The sequence below is a fragment of the Perca flavescens genome, chromosome 12, assembly GCF_004354835.1.
Source record: "Perca flavescens isolate YP-PL-M2 chromosome 12, PFLA_1.0, whole genome shotgun sequence".
In the NCBI taxonomy this organism is placed as follows: Eukaryota; Metazoa; Chordata; class Actinopteri; order Perciformes; family Percidae; genus Perca; species Perca flavescens.
The window spans coordinates 19,868,123-19,891,732 of record NC_041342.1 but is presented as its reverse complement, the minus strand read 5'-3'; the positions used below and the strand labels follow the sequence as shown (position 1 = coordinate 19,891,732).

Here is a 23,610-nt window from a genome sequence, read left to right as displayed (position 1 = left end):
TTATTGCACAGGCTCCCACAGTGGGGCCTGGGGACCACCTGGAGGGTCCTCAGGAAAATGAGGAATAGCTTAATTCCACTGTCATAATGAGTGAATGTATTAAAAAGTTTGTATATAGCCTACCCTGGGTTGTCTCTCCAACCTCCCGTCATATCTCCTAAGTCATAATTTACTTCCAAAATCACCTTATGCAAAGTTACCTCGTTGCAAATATGGGTTCATTGTCTCTTTTTAGCGGGTGCTTGGTATAAACAGAGAAATAAAAATCACAAGTATGAGGATCCACTTGTGTCTAGTGCATGTTTCCAGAGGCTGCAGGACTTGAGGGGCAGGGATGAATGGACACAGCAGCGAGTGTAGCCGAGTGAATCCGAAAATCCTGCTGACCGACCTGTATGTGTTTTCTCCACAGAGGCAGAAAGAAGCGTGACTGTCTGTGAAGGGAGAGACGTAACAACTCCCTACCTTCCACAGCTCCTTCTGGGGGGAACTGTATAAAGACTTGTGCTTACATATAACTTGCAAAAGAAGAATTGTACTTGCAAAAGAAGAAATAACATTTGTTCTCGCCTTCTTGCGCGCAGGCAGCGACACTCAACACTTAAGCGAAGCTGACGTTAACCCGTTAGCAGCGAGACACGGGAGCTGCCACGAATAGATCCAGTATCCACGACCCCGGTCGGCCGACCGGGATAGGACCTCGTGTTCCTCTGGCAGTGGACTCGTATCTTTTCCGCCTCTTCTCTTTTACTCGCTGGGTTGGTTCTAACTCTTGTGTTTCGCGGCTGTTAATTACATAAAGTGGATTTTTTTGTACTGGCTACAAACTGAAGACAGGACTAAACGCAGTGGTTCAGAGAAGGAGAGAAATGCCAACGGCGGTGACAAAGCGGAGATTCAGTAAGTGCACCGTTATCTTTTTTCAATGTCCCCCCATTGAACTTGAGACGCAGCTTTTAGCTTTGTCGTTAGCGAACTTGCATTCATTTATCTGTTTGTTTGGCGTGTTTTATAAACTGGAATTACTTACAAAATGCTTTTTAAAGGTAGCCTATAACGTTAACGGTTGATATTGTAAGTCGGCTCTGTCTGGCCAAATCGGTGTTCGGCTAACGCCAGACAGCCACACATACAGTTTGTTGCTGTTTTTATTTGTGCTAACCCTGAATGTATAGCTAGCAATAACTTTTATTTAAATACCGAATGACATGAGCAAAAATAACTCGTCTATTTGAATGAGTCTCACATAAATATTTGGTCTTCATTACAAAATATCCACATAATGTTACATTAATGTGGGGAAAGGAGCAGCATACTTTTCGTCTCAATCACTTATTTTACAAAGTGATTTTCGTTATACAAACCTGCTCAGAGTTGGCAATAAACTGATCGCAGGCACTTTTAAGTGAGCACATTGACGTAACGTTAGCAGTAGTCTTTGCAGGGATGAAATCTTAAATCAAGCAGAAAAGCTGTCGAGAATCACTAATGAAATAATAATAGGAGCAGTGGTGGTCTGTGGGGCATGAGCCTATCGTCACTCTATTTTTTTTTGTCTAATGCAATGTAAGGATTTGCTCCCATTTTTGACCTTATATTAGAAATGCTTTGCCATAAGGTCCAAGCCATTATAGCTCTCTCCAACCTGCCTTTTCCCTTCATGTGTGCGCGTGCATGAGTGCGTGACCATGTCAGCAGCGCCTGAGCGCCTCCGGCAGATAAAATTCAATTTCTTTATTTATCATTACCATAGACAGGTATTCGAGTTCTTGTATGCCGATCAATTTCAAAAGCTCTTGTGATGTATGTTATTCATGTGTCCTTAAAAGTCACTATTGCTGCAGCACTGGCCGTGAAGACAGGTTTGATGTCATGCATTTTCTCCTTGCAGCTGAGGGAAAAGCATACATTTCAGCAATCATGCATTAAAGAATTCAATTGTAAAAGCATTTTTTTGTGACAGCTTTTGTAGGTGCGCTACTTTATCTGAGCATAAGCCCTCATCAGGTCTGGAAGAGATCTAAAATAGGGGGAGTTTTTTTTAATTATTTTTTTTTTACACAGGATGGATGCACAGAAAGATTATCGGCATTGCATCAAACCCACAGCCCTGTTTGGTTTATTTAAAGAAAGGATTTGGACGCAAGAGTGACATGCTGAACTAGCCTCATGGCCATCCTTTATCAATACATGAATCCGATTATAGCTGTCACAGACACAATGAAGGGACCTAACCATGAGCCAAACTGTAACAGGATGAAACAGGGTGGGTTAGTTTCTTGGAATTGCATCAGAGGCTTTCTACAACTGAATCCCAGGCCCTGCTGTACATGTTTGGGTTTCTAACCTTAAGCTCCTGTCTACTGAAAAGAAAGTGAAACAGTGTATTTCTACTCTAGATTCAGGGTCATTTGATAGTTAACTGTCCTATAGGCTGTAGCGGACACAGCAAAGTGTAAAAATATGTTTTTTGCATGTGGGCTGTAACACAAGTTTAGTCATTAATACTAATGCCGATTAGGCAGTACAGTCTCACTGTAATTTCTTAAGTGTAAGTGACTCAGAAACGGTTTGGATCTAGGATTCAGAGTTAGGCTAGGGGGAAAGACATTTTATCATTTAAACCTGTGTTGGCAGTGCTGTTAGGTGCCATGCTGCTGAAGTATTAAGGTTTTCTTCAATCATGTTGGCTAGCTGTTGTTGGAAAGCTGCAGGGTTTCTTTACTGTGAGTATCCTGATTTATTTTCCTGTTTATTCTCTCTTTTTGTGGGCTATGAAAGCCATTATACAATCAATGAACTTTTGGGCATTTTCTGTACAATATGTTAATATGTTCTACCATGGTTTGTGCACTAGTGTTTATTTGCTGAATGCTGACACATTCCCACAAAGCTATTAGGCCTACTTTATACTCCAGAGAAGACATGACTTATTTGACCTAACCCTCCTGACTCCTTTGGGACCCACAATGGATCACCACAGGGCTTTCTTATTTTGTTTCTTGCCAGAAGAGTCAACAGTTCATTTGGTGTCTGTTGGGATTTTTTTTTGAAAGAGTGCCTGTGAAAAAAAATAGCCAGGCCCATAGCTGGTGACGTCATCTGCTTGGCATATATTGGCAAAAGCTAGGCTACATAGAAACAATTAGGAAACATCAGCTAGCTGACATTGCAGCCACCTAAACTTCATGAAAAGACCTGTGGTCTAATGTGGGAGTGACACCAGTAACCAGTGTTGCATTTTGAACACTGGTGACAGGGCCACTCTGTTTTATAAACTTCTGAATGACAAATTCTTCCTTCAAATGGATTTACTCGCATTTGTAATGCTGTATCTGTTGTGTTTGTTGTCCTGCGTAAATCCCTGGCCTGTGTGAGCATTTGTATGTAGTGGTGTTGGGTATTTCCTAGCATGCCTGGTCTGGGGCTAGTAGCCAGAGCATAGATGCCTCAGCTTCCTCATATGCCGGTGCTCCCTGGCTGAATGGCGCTGTTAAAGAAAACCAGCTCCTCTGCGGCCAAACACTGAAAAACCACTCGGCACACCCCTCTCCCAACTGATGCTTTCTCATGCTTTCCATATGGGTAAAATCTTGATAATTTCAGGGCCTTGGAGTTATAATGAGAGGTTTTGCCCAGAGTGTGTTGGTCTGTGGTGGGCGGGATCAGCATTTCTAGGGTTTATAAGGGATTATAACTGTTCTGAGATGCCTCACTGGCCTACTGTCAGGGCGTTGGCACAGAAAAACCAAGGACTCTTTTTAACTAGGCAAACTGGTTCAAACTGGTTGTAATGAGGCTCTTTGGACATGGGGGTTACAGGAGCCAGACTATAACTTAAAGTTTCATGCTGCAAGTCAGGCTAGTTACATAGGTTTCAAGATTCAGCTACAGATACGAAGTGTGCTGCTTTTCTGCTTAGACATCAGGATGTTTTACTCTTGCGTCTATATGAACACCACAAGCAACCTCCATTGTCCTACATCCCATCCCCACATTGAGACAGGCTGCTCTTAGTAGCACGCTTGGTGGAGTTTTAACAATGCTTGTTCCTTACCGTCAGCAGCATAAAGGCAAAGAGTGATTTACTACTCTGTCTGCAAGGGTAATGTAGGAGCAATTTGACTGCTGATTGAAACCAGGTCTCCCATTTCAGAGTCCACTGGTGGCATTATAAACCATTTACACTGATGTTTTACAGGGCAGCCCTGCAATGGGGAAAGTGGAAACAGACACAGAGCCTAAAAATGGCCTGCGCTACGAGAGACCTATTTTTATCCAATCCTTGTGTGATTTGTTGTCTTTACTTCAAAGTATGTTGGTGCAGCTGAGTGAAGTAGTGAATATGGATGACATTGAAAGGTCACATTTTAATCAGTCCTGTTTTTAATTTAAGGACCAGCTAGATATAGGGGGTCCATATGCTTTGGATTATGCAGCCTTTTCAGTAAGTGGTAGAGCTATTTTTTCCTCCAGCCATTGTGTGTGAATCAGAACTGCAGTCCAAGTTCTGTGAAAATTGGCTCAGGCAATTTGCTGTGTCGAGACCTTATGACTTCTTTGCACTTGTTCTATATCAACAAATGTTAGAAGGTAGCCATTACTTAAATGGACCAAGAAGACTTAATTACATTTTTACCACCTAATCCTTAAAAAACACACAACTCATTACAGAGTCAAAAGTGCTGCTGAAGAGCAAGAGGAGAGAAAGTGCAAAGACTAACGATTGACGGATGTTGAAATTGAATTGCTGAACGTTTAGGATGTCAGTATTCTGTTAATGCTTCTGTTAATGAGTAAAGCTCAACATTAGCTGCCGCTACTTCACAGTAAAAGCTCTCCAACACAGATAATTGACTGGGGCTTTATTGTGAAGCAACCACCGTCTGTGTTCAGTTACAGTCATTAATGGTTACTTTCATTTTATCCGTTTTCAAAAAGGTCAAAGGTGGTCTCAATCTGTATTTGGATAATTTTTTTGTTTTTGTTAACCAATTACCATAACATACAGTAAGTGATCAAGTGAAGATAGATCCACATAACCACAGTCAGCATTAGAGTTGCATGCTCATTTCATGTTTGCTAGATTAAGCTGTATTTATGTATATATTATTTATATATAATGGAAATTCACAAATTTAGATATCAAAGATAAGAAGTAGGTTAAGGGTTTCTCAGTGCTTTACTTTCTGACAGCTTAAAAATATCACTGCTCTTTTTGCTGTTGAGAGATTTTCTGATGTGAGAATTGGAACTGGAATATCATAATCACAACGTGCAGTTAGCCGCCTATTGGTATGCATACCAAAGTCTGTAGTGAGATCACAGACTGTTAATATTAATGGACAGAGCATGTGTGACGTCACCCGTTGGTTTGTGGAGATCTGCTGTGAGTCGTCGAGTTTGCCGCTACGGGCGCAGCCATCCTGGTTGCAGATGTGACGATTTTAGACGAGGGGGAGGAGTGAGGGAGGAGCCACGTTACGTTACACACTTTCACTGGCAATCACATCATAGCCACGCCCTAAAACACCCACCTGCTTCATTGCCGATTTTAAAATCAACGAGACCATAATTCAAAACATGAACATCATTCTTTGTTGCAGAAGACTTAAAACTAGCGATTGAGACCATAAACTCATTATGAAAATGTTTACTGAGGTAATAAATCAAGTGAGAAGTGGGTCACTTTCTCATAGACTTCTACAGAAACCGACCTCCTTTTGCAACCGCACGTGTCGCCCCCGGCTGGAATTCAGATAGAATGCAGATTGAAGGCACTTCCGCATTTGCAGCACTTTGCAGAACCGTATGGCTTGTCCATTCATATTTACAGTCAATGAGTGAGCTTAGAAACTGTTGCTATTCATCTGCTGTCCCTGTGATGTCAGCTGGTCCCAGATGGCTTTGCATTCTCACCACAGAGGCACACCGAAATGTGGATTGTGTACAGGTGTTGTAATTGTTTTATTATGTGACATTGTTTCCCATATAAGCATACTTTCATGTCTAGTTGCATATTTTACTTCTGTCCACTGACATTTAAGAGTAATTATGTGAAGCATTTCAGTTTGTGTAGAACGCTCACTGCAGCTGTAAATGGTTGAGATGTTGATACGATACAAAAAAAGATCAATTCATTTATTTAGCAGTATATTTACCAAACTTGTCTTAACATCATAGACATTGCTAATCCAACCACGTGTTTTTTGTCCAAACATAGTATTTATAGGTTTGTGTGTGCTAAATAAGTTTAGTGCTTACTCATGACATGCCTGCTGGCAGCAGGGGATGAAATGAAAAAAAACGTGTTTTCATCACCTTCACCTTGCTGTATTTGTGATAGAAAAAGAAACGTTCTAGACCAGAAATAATTATCCCTTTTAATTAATGGGTTAAACCTTAAGCAAAAATATAAAATATTTGCTGGTTTCAGCTTCTTAAATGTGAGGATTTGTTGCTTTGCTTTGCTGCCCCTGCCTGGTATGTTCCATTTATTTTTTTATTCAGTCATATATCATTTTACTCAATATCTGTCAAACAATACAGTGGTGTGGTTGTTCAGCTCAAGTGATGTCTCTTGTTTTGACACCACGTGTGGTTGTTTTTGTTGCATTGTAAAGTGCTGCTATTGCTTTGTGTCATCCTGCTGAGAAGCCCATGAAATGGGACAACACTATGTTGTTTAATTTTGCGCTCTCAAATATTATAGTTGTATACTTTCATAAAGTTGAGTGTGAATTGAAATATGAGACTCATTCTCAGGCAGTCATTATTGCTGCAGTGTTGAAAATATATCAAATGGTGATGCCACTGTAATGCATCAAATCCAACTGTGGATTTTATGAATCATTAGAGCCCAAATAGCTTCATGTCCTACAGTTGCCACTTGTGGGTTATTACGTCTTTTGTCCTAACATAGATTCTGTATGGATGCTCATCCTGGGTGATGGCACAGTAGACAGTTTTATCACATCTTGTGTATTGGCAAATGTACCAGGGAAATGACAGGAACACGCGACACGCATGTAACAGTACCTTGGCTTTGCCCAGTCAGCAGAAGTTCACAGATGACGCACTCTTTCACTTCAGACAAACGCTCGATGCAGACAAATGGAGCAACGGCTCACTGGCTGGTGTCATTCATTTTCCTTTTCATTGTCAACCTACTCTTTTCAGGCTCTTATCTAATTAGAACACACACACACACACACACGCACACATGCACACACACACGCACACATGCACACACACACACACACACACACACACACACACACACACACACACACACAACATTGCATGAAGGTCAAACAGTCAGCTGTTTTGAGGCTGGACTTAAATGGCACATAACTCCATGTTTCAAAAATGGAAGACAATTGACAAATTCACATAGCTTATATAGAGTAAACATTGAATGCAATGAACAATGAGTCAGTTTTCACACTGAACTTGGCCTGGATTTAGGAACATTATTTCATATTAGCAGGGCAGGCAAGCAAACCTATTCTTTTGAAAGGTTGAAAACATCCTTCTTGTCTTCTCGCGTTTACTTCATTATTCACTATTGACACTTAACATGCTGTAACACTTGCTGCATAACTGATAATGTATTTGACATTTGAAAGTCATAAGGCTATTCTTTATTTATGTTGTTAGAGAATCAATCATGACTTTGTGACTTTGAGTTTTAGCTAGCACTCTTTCTTTCATTGGAAGGATGTCAGCACATCATAGTTTTTCCCTGTGTTTTTTTTTTCTCTAAAAGCTCCTTCCCTCAAGGGAATATCTGTCCAAGCCATTACCAGTTTTGGCAAGTATACAGTTATACAAGCACATGGACAGTCAGAGATTTTGTGTGCACTTTCAGGTGCAAAAATCATGCTGACTGTTAGAAAAAAGGATTAGGCTAGAAATCAGTATCAAGACACTGTCAAGCCACTCCACCATGTTGCTTAGCTTATGGAAGGGGTAAAGATAGTTTATGAAGTTGGAACCATAAGAGTTTTAGAAGGCTGACTTTATGGGCATTGTGTCAAGACAAGCCAAAAGCAATTGTTTTTGCTTACAGAAACAAAAAATTATTAGCTGACCATGTGTTGATTGTAGCAGTGAAGACTCTGACACAGGAACCCTTATTGCCACTAGCTGGGCGTGCTAAAGCACAACAGTGAATGAGGAAAAAGTGCATGCCTTGCATTGTGTCTGCCCCGCTGATAGGGCAGATGGATAGGATTTTAGGAAGTGGAGGCAGGGCACGTTGGCAGTGAGGGACAAAGATGTCAGCTCTTCGTCCGTGGAGGGCTACCAAGGGCCTTGGCTCTGAGCACCTACAGTAGTGTGTCCTCCTGACAGAGCCTTGATGCCATCATAGACCATTAGTGTTGACAGCATGTCATCATGTCACACTGGAGCTCATGGTCAAGCAATGAATAAGTAAGAACAGAAAATAAAGATGGCAGACTTATGTAAATAAACAGGATTTTGCTCATGCCAGTCTGAAGATTTCTTCACTCTACATTATTTTTTTACATTAAATCTCTACTAAGTTTAATACATAACTTATAACTGTGCAGATGGTGCTTAATTTGCAATATTTCCCCTGCTGTCCAAATGCTGCCTTGGCCTGTGGCTTTTGCTTTAAGCGTCGACTGTCTTGAGAGCCTCCACAGCTAGTGTTGGAGATGTTTTTCAAGATGCCATGATTTGATTAAATGCGAATGTATGACACAAGTGAAGACAAGTGATTCTAATCAAGCCATGTAATGCAATAATTCGGTGACTGAATTAAGGACTGAGCAAGGCTTAAAGAGTGCTGTTCTCACAACTAGAAACAAATTTAAAGACTTTAGTAAGAGGCTGCTTACTGTAAATAATTTACTCTCAAGTCTACAGCTTGTGCTGGTCAAATGCTGAAATATGGAAAGAACGTTTCATATGGTCAGACTGTAAAGAAGCCAATCATGTATGTTTAAGGTCTGTGCTGTTTACAAGTGATACAATTTTAAATGGTACGAATTTGAGACAGCCAAAATTTCACAAGAATGCATGTGAGTGTTTATTCTCCTCTACTCTATAACCTATATATATATATATATGTATATTTACAATATACCTTTTTCAGTATAAGACACATACCATATTAAAATGTTTTTTTATATAAGGAAACTCTGTGATAATACTTAAATTAATTACATACTATTTGAAAGTGAAATTTGTAATACTTTCCATTAGAGACATGGTTAACTGTTCCACTCGCATATCTCTGAACAAGTCCTAAATGAAGTAACAGGCAATAAAGAATCACCGGGACTTTTGAACTTTCTTTAAATGGAATGTACACAGAAATGATAAGTTGTTTCCTGTGTCCTGTTTATATATAAATATGGACTATGATAATATAGATTACCCAGCACGTAGTTGCACATTACCAGCATTCATCAGACTCACAATAAGTATGTTCCAAGGTTACACAGTGTTGTACATAGCTGTTGAAGTTCCCTAACTGTAGTCCGAAAGTAATTGAATATCACATGAAGTTATAGAATGGTTTAGGTGATGGAGGGAAGGGAACTCATTTGGCTCTATCTGTAATAAATTGAATTTATTGTATATTTAATGTTTATGGACACTAGATAAAAGGCTCCTTTTCATTTCAGCAAGGTCTACAGGTTATGTTCCACTGCAGCACATCCATGGGCATGGTATAGGTCCTTTATATAAATACCTATTTTTTATGTTTATATTTATAGGGACAGATATACAAGCAAAGAGCATTCCCTAAAACCTCAAATACTACATATCATAGCATTTACAGCCTGAGCTAATTTGCAGTGTTTATTGCTAGATGGAGTTTTATTAAAATAAAAACGATGGCATACAAAATAGGGCTGTGCAATTAATTGAATTTCGATTTCAATTTTGATTTTGGCTCCCAACGATCACCAAAATAGTATAATCGAGAAAAAACGATTATTTTGCCATGTTCTGTTTTGCAAGAACACTCTTATTTTGTCTTGTGTTCTGAAACACACACGCATGCGCACATCCCCATGCGCACATCCCCATGCGCACATCCGCATGCGCACATCCGCCCCTCCCGAAGCCAGTCATCATCATCCGCTGGAATTTAAAAACTCAGCGCGAGTAAAGATGGCAGCAACTCAGTTGTCTGGGAACAGCTAACGTTAGCTAACCCTGCGGTCCCCCCCCCTCTCCCCTCCCCCGCTGTAGTATACTGTCTATAGACGTTGTATTCACTTACTGTTTAAAACTTTTTCCAGCTTAGTGGGGGTGCATAGGCATACTGCTCAAAAACAACATGAAAAAACATAGTAATGTTCCCTCAGCATTTAGTTTTGTTGTTAAACTGTATGTAAATGAGCAGGGACGTTAAATCACCTGTTTCACGTAACGTTACTCTAAGGTACTGTCTATGTGCTGGATTTTTCCTAAGGTTAGCTAGCAAATAAGCCCACTGACAGCGACATTATTGTTGATATTTTGGCACAATGTTTCGTAATGACAGTAGTAGTGGTCATAGTGAGTGAACATGTGATGTGAGATGCACATTGTGTTATGTCTGTGGAACTGTTCATTAGCTGTGTAACGTTATGTGTGATATCTGTAAAGCTGAACCAACTCACAGTAGTAAAACAGATTTTATTATGATCCTCTTTCTGTGAGATAAAGGACACTAACAGATTATACCCTGGACACTATCCATTACATCCAAATGTTAATGAGTAATCGTGTTAAATAATTGTGATTTCAATATTGACCAAAATAATCGTGATTATTATTTTTTCCATAATCAAGCAGCCCTAATACAAAATACATATGCCATTACACAAGACACAAACATATATTAAATACTAGAGATGCACCGATTACAACTTTCTAGGCCGATTCCGATTTCCGACTTTCATTGAGTTAGGCCAGCCGATACCGATTTTAGCCGATTCTGATTAAATTTTTTCTAACCACTTTACATCACACACAAATATTTATTTTCTATCTTTTCTTTAATAGAACATTTTGCACAGAACATAGAACATTTTTTGAACAGATAATAGATCACTATAAAATAGAACTATATAAATTACTCCTGGTGTGGGAAAACCACACACATCTAAAGTGCAATGTTAGAACCATTTCCTTCTTTTCACATCCAATATCCAACTAAAAAAATTTGATTTGGGTTTTTGGTGTCGTCCCTCCACGCCCTACTTTTTCTGTGCAGGTGTTGCATATTGCAAACTTGTTATCTTCTGCACACGCTGAAGAATTTCCAAACAGCTGACATGTTGCAGGTTAATTCACGAGGTTCCTTACATGTGCGAGAATAGCGCTTCACACCACGAGCGGTTACGCATGACACACGGCGGAAAAGTTGAGAGAAAGGAAAAAGAGACTGTGCTGTCGCGTCCGTGTGTGCGTGCGCCCTTGAGAACTGTAACTCGTATAAGTTATGTTGTCAGTTAATTTTAGCGTTGACCGGCATGAAATTGGCATATGTCAGACTGACCTGCTGGTCGCCGGTCATGGCCGAGCACGTGAAAACCGGCTAATTCCGGTCACCGGCCGGTCTATCAGTGCATCTCTATTAAATACACATTAAAATAAATGTGCCATAAAAGCACATAAAATCCTAAGCCATGACACCTGATCATCTCTAACTACATGCCTGATCAGATTCAGAAACATGGATTTAAAGTGATCCTAGTTTTGATCCATTGTAAGTTATGTGGATAAGGAGAAGGTAGGCCTGTCCTGAAGAGGTTTAATAAAAGAACATTTAACAATTCCCCATACATCAGCCTAGAATAGTTGATTCAGAAATGTTTAACCATGTCACTAAAAACCATAGGAAATTCTTGTATATGTAAGTTGTATACATTAATTCATTAATTATTTAATCACTTATTTAATGACTTTATTGAAAGTCAATATTCACTTAGTAAAATTGCCTGATTCTATTCTGTTGCACTAATACACAGACATAGGCATGGCACATTTGTCATTTAGTGAACTAACGCAAAATCCTTACTTAATATGGATGCAGTTGTTTTGAGCTTTGAAATAAAGTACTTATTTAGGCATTTGGCAATATTATATTCCAACCCAGCAGACTAAAGCCACTTTCAGACATGCACCGCAAACCTGAAAATAGCTAGACATTACCCGGCGGAGCTGTATGTGAGAACGCAAATGTCCGAATGAACGGCTCTGTGAGTCGGTCTGCTGCACGCTCTAACCAGCGCCACCCCCTCGTCTAAATCATAGAGAGTATGAGTATAGAGTATGTCCAATAAGCGAGAACATAAGCGGACATAATCCGGAGTTCATATGTGAAAACAGCTTGACAATAGTTTGCTGTAGAGATGGCCCTTCCATCTTTATTTTCTTAACCGTTTTTTTTTTTATTTTTATTTTACGTTTTACGCACGGAGCTATTATGCTTCATAACTTGATTTTTGGAACTCCTTGGTCATAGTTCAAACATTTTCCTCCACTGCCACCCTTTGTTTCTACCTACCAGGAAGGGTCAAGAGAACCCTATGGACATAGCAAGGTGAGATCCATGCTGCAGCTCCTCTAAAAGGGCAATGATTCATGAGGCTGGCTCTCCTGTCCCTTGGGCTGGGAGGAATAGCTGGCATTATCTCCTGCAAATGGGTTTGAAAATGCTCTTGGCCCGGTTGACCAGGGCACTGATTTATAGCTCAAGATGCGCTGTACGGTTTGGCTCTCTTTTTCAGCATAAGTATGAGCCCCCACCACCACTGCATGCACGGACATGCACACAAATACACATGTATACTCACACCTCCTCACTTTAGTGCTCACAATCTGTGCATCTTCAGTTTAAGTTTACTCTGGCCATGTATTTAGGAGAGAAAACCAAAGAACCAAATTTATGACACCAAAGTTGTGGAGTAAAAGAAATAGCCTATTGTTCCTAATACGTCAAGCACAAGGATAAGCAGTTTCCCACCAATATCTTTCTTTGTCAAGGCCTATATAGAGATATGAACCTTATCCTTGACATGAAGTAGGAACCACCTTCAGAGAACTATAAATTTCTGGAAGAAGTTCCTTTTAATCTTGAATCTGAAGATACAATTGTTCTGTCTGAAATAGTGTGGAATAGTGTGGTTAAGCCCTTCTGGATAGTTGAGTCTTAAGAAAGGCTGCTGATTGCTTTGTGTGTCTTCCTCACTAATAAGCTTTATATCCATGTCTGAGCTTTGGAGCCTCCCAGCAGTTCTGAAGTTCTACTTTCAGCCAGGTCATGTTGCGTACAATATTTGAGATAATTAATTGACAAAGTAAACTGAGAATGTTTGAAAAAGCTTCAGTCACTTGAAATGGTGCAGATTTATTTAAAGCCTTCAATTGTCAAAAAGCAATTAACGTGGCAGACACATTCACTGAGCCCCTCAGAAAGGCTATGAATTTTCTAGTCCTTTATAAGTCGGACAAACTCCTGTCTGATTCCCACGCTGGTTCCTTTGCATTACACAGAGAAGGCTTCACATGCATGCAGGCATCAGTCTGTTTTCACATCAAGCATGTCCTTTCCTGGGATTGTGTTTAGCCTTTTCTCATCAAAATAGCAGGCACTGGCAGAACCAGGGGGCGGGAAAGTCAGACCGCAAACAAGGGTTGCACAAACCGGATTTGACTTACTTTGTGAAGCGTTTAAAATGCAAACTGACAGGGAATGTTTTAGCCGACATCACCTGCTTCTAGTGTTGCAGTCCATCCCATTAGAAAAGTCCCAGTCCTGTCTCACCATTGTTACGTAAGAGCTACATAAAAGCAGAGAGGGAGCTCACGTCTCTTCTCTCAAAGGAGTCACTGGAACTCCAGAGGATCAGCAGCAGTTGCTTTGGGTTTTCATGAGTGACTTCTAACATTTGTATATCTCAGAGGTCTCCACATGGTGTGTCTTCCCCCCCCCACCCTCCATCAGATTTTTTTCATGCTGGGTGCTAATGTTTCTAAATGGTGTACTTACAAGTGGATTATTTAAAAGGCTACGTGTCAGACAGATCTTTATCTGGCGGCCTGGCAGCTTGACTCGGACTCACTCGGCTTCCTGTCTCTGCATGTTGATTAGCTTGTTTTTCTCCCCTTTCCTTACTTTGCTGTGTAGTCTTCTGTGCTAACTCACCTCATGTGATGTGGGCCAAGTTAGAGAACTCCCGGGGCAGGGTTAATCCTTGTCTTGTCCTCTTCTTCAATGGAACATAGTAAAGACTAGCCACATGTTTTGTGCACGAAATAGTGAATATGATGAGTATTTCTATTCTGAATATAGACACATTATTGATAATGTGTCTATAGATTGGAGATACTCAAAGCATGGTAGATACTCAAAGCATGGTAATATTTGTAAAAGTGCATTCATTCAGTGATATTCAGGTATTAAAATTTAGCAGGAATATCATATAAAGGCTAGAAACCACCAAATGCACCCTTTTGCTGTGTTTTCAGTGAACATTTTTAAAGTACCGTATTTTTCGGACTATAAGTCGCTCCGGAGTATAAGTCGCATCAGTCAAAAAATGCGTCATGAAGAGAAAAAAAACATATATAAGTCGCACCGGACTATAAGTCGCATTTATTTAGATTATAAATACAAGTGTTATTCAACTACACAATAGCACACAGAACAATACGCTGAATACGATAGGTGTCCGGTATGTTAACGTAACACATTAACAGTTATTGAACTATACAATAGAACCCAGAACAACTAGCTACCAGGGCGTGGAGCATGGAGGTATTAAAAGGCGTGGAGACGTAACTGCACCCTGAACGAGCCCCTCCAGACTCCTTCCTCCAGCTCTGGCCGTCTCGCTTTCAGCCCGCGATTAGCCGATTAGCTTTCTTTGTTTTCGTCATTGTAGTAAGAGTCACCTTTTCGCCAGTCTCCCTCATAAGTTTCTCCCTCATTTCAAACTCTCTTTCTGCTGCTCGATTACCGTTTTCGGCTGCATATTTTACTACCTGCAGTTTGTTATCTCTTTTCTTTCTCAGTTGTCTTTAGGAGGAGCGTTCTAGTTGTCACAAGCCTAGAGCGCCCTTTCGCGGCTGTAGACGGCAATGTTTTCAGTATAAATTAACATGTAAAAACATGTTAAATTATATATATTTTGATATATAAGTCGCACCTGACTATAAGTCGCAGGACCAGCCAAAGTAGGAAAAAAAGTGCGACTTATAGTCCGGAAAATACGGTAAATGGAAAAGTGCATCGATAGTGGTATCCATGATGGCTTTTCAGAAGAAACTCTTAAGTGACAGAGGGAGAAGTCAAGACATGCCCACCCAAACAAGGCTTACAACTGGGGTTGATTTAAGAAATCCCAATCAATTATTTCAGCTGCCTTTACTCTTTTCTAGCATTTTATTCTTGTCTTTTCACAAGAGTGTAGTGACTGTCAACATGCCTTATTTTATATTCAGCTCTTTGTTCTAAAAACTGAGGCTAATGTAAGCACAATTGCTTAATAACAAGACTCAACAATATGTTCAGCAGCATCACCAAATAATGTAGTCTTATCTACGCTTTTGTACCTGCACAAAGCAGTCAGGCACTTTGATCTGATGTAGAAGTAATGTGCAAGCATACTTTATCTGCCAAAGGAAGCACCAAAAACAAACAAACAAACATCAAAGTAAAGTCCAGCAAGTTGGGAAATAAGTAAGATTATTTTTTTTTTATTGAAAAATGAATTGGAGTTCTAATAGCCTCTTTCTGAGAAAGTAGGGAACACTGTAAAACGTATCAAACGTTTAAAGGGCAACTGTAAAGCCTGAATAGGACATAAAACTGGCTACACGTTGTTTTGTTCACAGAAAAGTAATTTATTAGTGGGGTTGGAAGTTTTGATGACAAAGGATAGAAGGCTATGCTCAGACCTACTACCTTTTATTTTGATCAGCCCACTAGTCCTTTGATGTTGGATTGAATCCAATCTGATACATAGAATTTCCTAGATAACGCAGAGTGCACACACATTTAAGTGGGTCTAATTTAAGATCGGTAAAGCATTTTAAATATCTTTGACAGCTGCATAGCTCTGCAATAACACACTATAGTCATCATTACTGCTTTTCTTTGATGGTTTCATATTATATTCCGTATATTGTGTACTGTGTAGTTTTATATAAAGTTCATAAAGTAAGGAGTATCAGTCTACTGTTGCCATGCCTCTTATTTGCTGTAGCAGATCAGCTTCCCCAAACAGCCATTCTTGACTGTTGTACCAGAAGCAAATAAAGGATTGGGAATGGATAGTGTTTTTCAAAGCTGATATCGATCCATCAGAAAATGGCTGGATTGGACCTGACCCTGGCTCAGGACATTTATCTAACCACATGGGTGACCACATCAGAATTTGGCGTGAGTGGTCTGAACTTGATTGTTTCACAACTGTGTTTGTGGCTGTTCACTTGTGGTTAGATCACCCAAGCAAACTAGGGAACAAGGTTATAGATGCAGGGACTTTCCATGCCGCGGGGGTTAAATTAATTAAGGTGCCTGGTTTTGGTGGAGAAACAACAAGCTTGAGTCCTCCAAAATGCCAAAAACCCAGAAATTATTTATGAGATGAGCAAAACTAATTTGTGGTCGTTGCATATTCATTGCTGACTTGTCCCATTATTCAGAGGGTCATTTACATTTTAAGCAGCATATCATGGTCAAGGACTGTGTGTACTTCCTCCCATAAGCCTCTGGAGCATTCCAATGAGTTTACTCTTTGAGGGAAGATATGAGGCTATTGATTAGAGACAGCCTGACCTGGGGTGGTAGCAGATGAGCTGTCACTCACTTCTAAAGCTTCAAAGGGACATGCGGCAGGGATTGACCTTGTTCAAACCAAATTAAGGTGACAAAACGTTAGCGTTTATTTTGTAATCATCATTTAATAACTTAATTGGGTTTGTGAGATCAATGGATTCATTTTACTGTGAAGTTTTGAAGGAAAGGAAGGCCTTTTAACTTCCAATTTGCAATGATGTCTTGCCAATTATCTTGCTCCCTCAGGCTTTCATCTGCAGGATTTTTTTGTCACAGATGTTAAGTTGAAGTAAATATTTGTCCAGTCCCCCTGGTTTGATAAATATGACGCGTTGCTTTCAATGTGTGATTTTGATTGTTGAATATCAGCAACAAGTGTGACTGTCATACATACAGTAATGCTTGGTTGTGAGATGAGATCACACCATTGTTGGTTTTTAGCCAAGGACAAATTGTGTAGATTTTGGCGACTTGCTAAAATCCTTGTATGGCCAAAAAGTCATGTTTTCAGGGCTATGGATGAACTGATGTGATGATGATGTGTTGGACATCCATATGTTTTGACAATGGGGGCACAAGACTGATAAATTATCCACAGTGAAATTGGAAAATGTAATTACCAGCCTATTATTTTTTTTCCAATAATGGAATTTCAGCAGGTAATTACAACCAAAAGGCTATTAGATATTGTACTGTTCAGTAGGGTATTGTGTTTTTCTACATATGTTGGGCAATTTCCGGAACTGGAGAAACACTTTATTTTATTTTTCATTGGGATTTGCAGAAGTGAATATGTTCTTTCTGTGAGTGCTTCCCTTTTTGTTGCTGCTAAGCACCCTAGGCTACAGAAGGGTGAATTCATTGCTGCTTCTTCTTCACTGCTGCATCTTTTATTACAATGTTCACACAGACCGCAATGGTGTTTTTACATGTTTTAGCCCATTCTGAATGTGCTCCTGCTGTGCTATGTAGCAGCATGTCATGTTTTTTTTTTTTCTCAACTGCAGCTTATTTATAGTAATTTTAATTTGGGGGTGGCAGTAGCTCAGTCCGTAGGAAGTTGGATGGGAACAGGAGGGTCGCCGGTTCAAGAGTGTGGACTGGTCGGAAACCCCATCTTCACACAACCCAAGGACTGCCATCGAGCTTCTGTATTCTATACAACAACCAACCAACTACTCAGCAACAACTGTAATAACCTAAACGTTATATGGGAGAAAGACCTAGGATGTATAATGGAGGACAGGGAATGGCTGAAGATAGTATCTGACAATGGTAAATACATTAGGGAAGTGAAAGGGAAATTCACCCAATATAAAATAATGCACAGATATTATTGGACAACTTTAAGATTATACAGAATGGGAGTAATGAATAACAATTTGTGTTGGAAATACCAGATAGAAGTAGGCACTCTAATACACTGTATTTGGGATTGCCCAGCTATCTAGCCGTTCTGGAGAATCATATTGTAATATTTAGGTAACTGGGCCGGAAGAAACCTACCAATATCTCCAAGACTCTGCCTATTAGGTGACAGAAGTCAATTACATAACATGTCAAGTAAAGAGTTTTCTGTAATCATGGTTGGCATTACGGCAGCTGCCAGGACGATACTTAAGCATTGGAAAACACCTAAAATCCCGGCATTAAAAGAATGGGCCAACACCATGATAAAAACAGCTTCATATGAGCATATGCTAAACAGGATAAGCAAAATAAAAAAAGATGAAGCACCAGCATGGGTTAGTTTCTGGACATACATCACACTGACTGATAAACCTGTATTATGAATAACACTGCTAAATATTCCAATATTGATGTGCCCCTAAAGCTGCTGATGTTATAGTCCTGTTGTACCTGATTTCATGTATATATGCATATGTCTGTATGTATTTATGTGTATATATTTGCTGTATATTATTGTTGTTTATGCTTGATTGCTCTGTCTATGGCCTAGACTCGGTTTGAATTGTAACAGGAAATTTCTCTGTATGTGATACTCTGAACTGTCATGCACCAAAGGAAAAAGCAATAAAAAAAACTTGAATTATAAAAAAAAAAGAGTGTGGACTGGTAGCTGGAGAGGTGCCAGTTCACCTGCTGGGCACTGCCGAGGTGCCCTTGAGCAAGGCACCGAACCCTCAACTGCTCGGGGCACCTGTCCGTGGACAGCTGCAGCCCCTCATTCTGACATCTCTCCATTTGTGCACATATAGGCCCTGAGCATGTGTATAACAGGTGTGTTTCCTGTGTGTAAAACAGAGTGATCTAATTGTAATTTCCCTTGCGGGATTAATAAAGTATGCAAAAAAAAATATTTTTTCTCCGGGCACCCCCCCCCGACTCCATCCTCCAGCTCCAACCCTCAGCAGAAGCTGGGGCCTCTTCATTACTGCCCACTGCTGACCCTCTCCATCCACAGATTGCCAAGTGAAAACTTACTTGGTAATACATGTGATTCTGATTTGTTTATGTCTGTGGAATTATCCATGCTTACAATCTTTAAGGGCCTCATTGCACATGAAGTTTGGATTATAGTTTCAACTAGTGTCAACAGAAGATTTGTATCAGCTACAGCATGGTGTATTGCTAGTTTTGAATTTCTGCACAAAAGCAAAATTGTAAAATTGGCCATAGACAAAAAAAAATGTCAGCAGTGCACCATAATCATTTAAGTATATTCCTAATATCATAGAGTACAGCTATTTACCAAATCAGAACACACAGTACAATGGTTATATCATCAGTGTGACTTTATATTACTGAAGAAGCATTTTGTCTAGTGCAGGCTGCAATTCAACACAATATATCCAAATATGAACGGAATAAAAATCCTGCAAAGCTTGATGAGTACCAGATAAATTGCCCCTATCCAAATCAGAGACGAAAAGCCGTGAAATGTAACCGCTCCTCTTCTTTGTGATACATTTCAAGGTTATCTCCGCCATTAAACGACGGGAGAGTCTGACACTTCGGTGTTTATGCTGGATCTTAAGAGCGCTGTGGCAGCCACAGGACCAGAGCTCAGTAGGTGTCTGTCCTGAGGCTCTTCTCCCCTCTGGTGAACTGTTCTAATGTGAGCATGTGCTTCTTCCCATTAGCAAGAACAACAGTGCAGCTGCCATTTGACTGAGCTGTTTAACAGGCCGACACCATGTTTGTGTGTGATGCTGACACAAGAGGAGCAGTGAGAGTCTGTGCGGAGGACTGCATCCTCTAGCACATGTTAATAAACAGCCAGGAAGATGAGGATTATATTGCTGTTGTCAATCTAACCAGTCAGGAGAAGTAAATGGAGGTTTTGCCTGAGGACAACTCCAAATAATGCAGTATCTTGGCTGCTATATGTCATTAATCTTCATAATAAGGATTAGACCCACTAGCAGAGTTTGACAATAACAATTGTCCTGTTGCTTGGGGCCAGTTGCTCTAAAAAGGTTTTTAGTCTAATAATTTTGTGCAGAGATAAGTCTGTTATCTTTGCCTCTCTGCTCTGTCCATTCACTTGTCTTGTCGTTTCTCTTACCAGAGATTGCGCACTAGATCATCTATACTGTCTTAAAAATTGGACCTTAACTGACTAAAATGTATTAAGTTTCTGAATGAGTGCACCACATGCTTTCTCGCATATTAGAAAGGTAGGTAGTGCTAGCTAAGAATAACACCATCTGTCTATAGTTGCTCTCTGAAATAATGTTGTATTTCTTTTGGTTTCAATTATGCATATTAATTATTGACTACATTTTAATTATAGTACTGTGATCAAAGCTTTTCTGCTCTGACCTACTTTTAAAGTAAAAAAAACAAACAACTGAAACTTAATAATTCCCTAAGTTTAATTTATTGCTCTTATGAATGGTTATGAATTGTATACTGTATGAGTATTTGTTGCATGATCAAAAGGGTTGTAGGCGTACTGGCTTATTTTATTTCTCTTTCATGAAATGAAATTAAAGATGTTTTTCATTGTGTGGATGGACTTTGTGTCCCTTAAGTAGTGATGAATTAAAGCAAGACACAATAAGTGTTTATAAATGTGTATAAATAGAGTTTATTCTGTACACTGTGCCTTTTGTTAATTTCCTTAAAAGGTTTGGGTTGATATTCTGCTAAATTTGATAGCAAGAGAGAGAATAAGGAGCCGGTGTGTGCATGATTAAAAAAAAAACGTTCTAATGTATTTAGTGAGCTGGTTCAATTTTTCTTTTTTTTTAATATTAGACTCAGATTTGAATATTAAAATTTGTTCTGACATCCTTACTGGATGCCACCTCAGAATTAGTCAGTGCGGCACTGGGAGCAAATATGACATCATGTAGGGACATCAACAAACTAACCCTAAATTTTGCATGTTGTTTGTTTCATTGTATATCCACTAGCAAGGTTGAAAATGATGACCATCAATGTGTAGGCAATTACTGTGTATGGCAGATGTATCTGGCTGACGGTTTGGGAAATTACTGTAAACAGACTAATTGGCCATGCTGTAAGCAGAGCCAGCAGCACCTAGTCTGTATGTTGGCATTGTGTCTTTCTCACACTCCCACATCAGGTCCTGTTAATGTAGTGGCAAAACGGATGTGGAGATTAACTTGCCTCATGAATAGCCATTCTCTGTGATTTTTCATGTTAGTGCCGATTACATTTACAGAAAAGCTTCTATTTGTTATGTAAGAGGGCTTACTCATAGATACCAAATGTGCAGCAACGGCCAATTAATATTGTGGAGTTGTTAAAAATAATATATTTTAAATTATTCAGAGTCAGTTAAAGGAACACTAAGGGATTTTCCCAAGGACTTTCCCTACAGGCTCTCACTTGCCCTGTAAAACAGCCAGTATAACACCGCATAATAATTACTGAAAAGATCCAACTAAGTCCAACTAAAAACTTGAATTCAAAGTCCTTTGTCCGTTTTAAGAGCTGTCCATCTTGAAAACACCACACAAATGTTTTCCTAGTTTTTTTTTGGTTTTTGCTAGTCTCAAGGTTGTTTTCTTTCATTTCTTGTTCTTCTTCAGGCTTAACTTTCTCAGACTCACGTATTCTGTCAACCATTAAGATGATCTAAGCAATGGTGGTTGATAACCGACTCAATAGACAGCTTACACACTGAAAACACATTTAATTCCCCACTTGACATTCATAAGGTTTTTGCTTTTTTTATTTTTATTTTTACTTTGAGTCCTTGTAAAGCTTCTTTGCTTGTCTGTTGCTCTATGTTGCACTCCTCTCAAACTTGCTGCATTGTTTTAAGAAAATAAGAATGTTTTGCAGCATTAAACACAAGAAAATAAATGATATCCGCTGGGGACAAATAAAACTGAAACTCATGACACATCCTAATGGGCTTCTTATGGTTGAATGGAAAAAATACCTTCTTAGCAAAACTTGTATTTTTTGGCAACAAAAATGCAGAGCAACAAATACACACTGTATACACAGAGTGTCAAGTGCTGTAAGACATCAGGGATTTTTTATGGTATGTTCTTCTAGATATTGGATGCCTTGTGAACCGCCCCAAGATTTGTCTCATCAATCTACTATGAGAGAGTGGGCTTCTTCACAGGCTGCCATTCTTTCATTCTGGCCCTGTTGGGAATGGTGATTGGATCCCAGTCAACCAGCAATAGATGGATTGGCCCTCGACTAAAATGATTGAGTGGCGCTGCTGTCTATGCACGTGGATATAGCTTTGTGCGTAGTGGTGTGTGGTTGTTGTGCGTGCTTACCCTGTATGCATGCTGCTCCCTCCGAACAACAACACATCTGTGTCATTCCATCTCCTCTCTCCCGTTTGAATTTTGAGTTCTCTTAATCATCTTCAGCACTGCTGTGCTCTGTCCCTGGTTTGTGGGCTGCAGAGAGGGACGGTATTCCTGTGAACGAGTGTTCTTGACTTAGCCCTCAAATTATTATAAAGACGCTGCTGATGTAATCACAATGGAAATGCGCATTCAAGATGACACATTAAGATGTAGTGTAAGATGAGGAAGCATACAAGATGTGAAATAGCAGGCAAACTCTGTTTAACATTCATGAGACAAATGTATCTGTATCAATTTATCTAAACTATATCCTTGCTAGATTGCTCAAAAATGTAATCCCAAGAGCTCGACAGAACACACAGTTTGTACACATAAATAAAAAAAATGTAAATCCACACAGGCAGATCTCAAGGCATGTCACTCATACTCGTGTGCACCATGTTGTATTAGTCTATTCTTTTTTTCCAATGACTTGGTAATTGCTTTGTCCCTGGTTATTGAAATGACTGCCATGCACTATTACACCAGTTTAATGGCGTGTAACTATTCCTCTTAACAAAGCCATCAATCACAGGTGTTACTATGGTAACAGCATTAGCCATTATGCAGATGTTGTTATCAAATGTATGTCACACCTAGTGAGGTAGCACAAGTACCCCATTCAACTTCCAGTACCCGTGGAAGTCAGGCTTTCAGAGTTTTATGAAGAAAATATGACTATACAAATTATTTGAATGTTCTCCTTTCTATGGATGCTATTTATAGTTTGATTGAAATGAGACCCCAAAATTGTCAGCCAGTTTTTTTTCCTCCGTGCTTGAGCTGCGCTTTATGAAAATTTGCACGGCCTGCAGAGCAATCAGCAGAAATTCAATCATCTGTTTTTGTGTAGAAGGGCCAAGTTATTATAATCAGAGTTGCTTAAATCCTCAACTCCTTCGTTTTACTCCACTCAAGTTGTTTGATCCATTTTCCACCCTAACCTCTGTTGCCTAATTTGGCCTTTAATTTACAGCACATAAA

General features: G+C 39.6%; 1 protein-coding gene across 4 annotated transcripts in view; it reads left to right on the top strand.

Annotated features, from left to right (window-relative positions):
- The first annotated feature begins 355 nt into the window (after window positions 1-355).
- Window positions 356-23,610, top strand: part of LOC114565915 (receptor-type tyrosine-protein phosphatase F) — a 183,187-nt gene continuing 159,932 nt past the window's right edge. For 3 of the 4 annotated variants that reach the window (XM_028594252.1, XM_028594253.1, XM_028594250.1), the window contains exon 1: window positions 356-900. The gene's annotated coding sequence lies outside the window, so the exon portion shown is untranslated. The remainder of the gene's footprint in view (window positions 901-23,610) is intronic. The other variant, XM_028594257.1, reaches the window with a different exon arrangement.